Source organism: Myotis davidii, unplaced genomic scaffold (genome assembly GCF_000327345.1).
Source record: "Myotis davidii unplaced genomic scaffold, ASM32734v1 scaffold168, whole genome shotgun sequence".
Classification (NCBI taxonomy): domain Eukaryota; kingdom Metazoa; phylum Chordata; class Mammalia; order Chiroptera; family Vespertilionidae; genus Myotis; species Myotis davidii.
In genome coordinates this window covers 9494776-9496548 of record NW_006383016.1, presented here as the reverse complement: position 1 = coordinate 9496548, position 1773 = coordinate 9494776, and positions in this window count along the sequence as shown.

The window sequence follows — 1773 nt, the reverse complement described above, 5'->3', positions numbered from 1 at the left end:
CGGAGGCCGGGGCTGAGGCTGGGAGCGAGGGGTGGGCTGGGCAGGGAGAAGGTGGCTATCTTTGGGCAAGCCTCCCCCTCGCCACCACCACACACACACGCACGCCACTTGTCATCTCCTCTGGCCTCCGTGGAAGCTGCAGAAGAAAACCGGGTCTGGTTCGCCCTGCGGTGCCTGCGAAGGATGTTTGGAAGCAATTTGCACGGCACTAATGCTCCTTGGAGGAGGGGGGGGGGCCTCGGCGCTCTGCTGGAGTTCCCAGTCTCTTTGTAACTCTGATCTTGAGATTTATGGAATTAGGGAGGGGAGAGGAAGAGGACGGATATGAAACTGGTGCTGCTGCCTGTGCATAGCTGTAGAGGAGCCTCTTGATCCCGTCCTCCACTGTAATATGTGCCCTGGGGCTTCGAGCATAGGGTAGCTAGGGGCATACATACAAGTGTGGACCTTCTGGTGGCTCAGGAGATAGACCTGCTGGCTTGTATGAAGCCGGTCATCCCTCCAAGGCGCACGTCCATAGCATTTACAGCATCAGTACAAGCTTTAGAAATTAGTGTGTATGTTATGTCGTTGTTTCTCTACAGCCTGGTATTGGTGTTTCTCTCAAGAGAAATATTTGAATAATGATCTGAATGGCTTTTGTTATCCATCCCACCATTCTTTCTCCCCATAGTGCTGTGTATGAAGTGAAATGCATTTTCCCCAGGCCTTACGCCTTTTTTTTCTTTTTCTTTTTCTTTTTTTTGAAGCATTCACCAACACTTCCGAAATCCTGGAAGATGTTTATCATTATTTCCTGCCTTTCACAAAAATATTTCTTAAACCCCAGCTATTTTCTTTGCAAAGGCTTCTTCATTTTACAGGCTGGGGCAGATCTGAGGCAGAACATCTCACATGAAAATGGTTTGCAATTATTCATCTCAATCTATAACAAAGAAACTTTTGTTTGATGATGCTTTAATTATGATGTGACTGTTGAAACAATGTGTAGTAAGACTTTTGAGAGTGACCACTATTTTGTAACACTTAGGATGCTGTTGCTGCCACAGTCTCAATTGATTTTAGCCATAGTATTATACAGAGGAAACCCACCTAAAAAAAATGTTTGCAGAGTGAACTTCTCCTAACATGTGACTTGACATCTTACAGCAAATGCATGGCCAGAATTGGGTGCTTCATTGCCAGTATTTCCATCTCTTCTGCCAGATCTGGGACATGGTTACTTGAAGGTCACACCTGTTTGTCTCACTGAGGTTGTCAGTTCTTAGAGGGTAGCGACTTATTATTCTTTCTTGGTGCCCTGTGGCATCTAGTTTGTATTTAGTAGTCCTCTGTGCATACACGACTTCAGTAAATATAGAGTCAGTAGCATTTAAAGACAAAAACTAACCTCTACGTAGAAAGGCAGATAAATAATGTTAAGTTTAAATTTCTAGAAACAGATCTGTAATGGATAGTGCTCATCAGATGGATTACATTAGTCGTTTTGTACAATGTAAATTTTTAATGTAGGAATAAGATTAGCTAATGAGCACACCTGAAACTAGATCGAGGAACTTTTATTATTCTAAGACTATACTCATATCAAGGAAATTTTGTTGATAATAAAATAGCTGCTACTTATTGAGTATTTAGTCTATGCCAGGTATTGTACCAGATGCTTTGTGTAGGATTCTTTTAATTATTGTTATAGTGATCCAGGAATTAGCCAGTATTATCTCTATTTCTGCAAATAAGAGGACAGAAAATAAAAGAAATTAGTTTGTCCACACC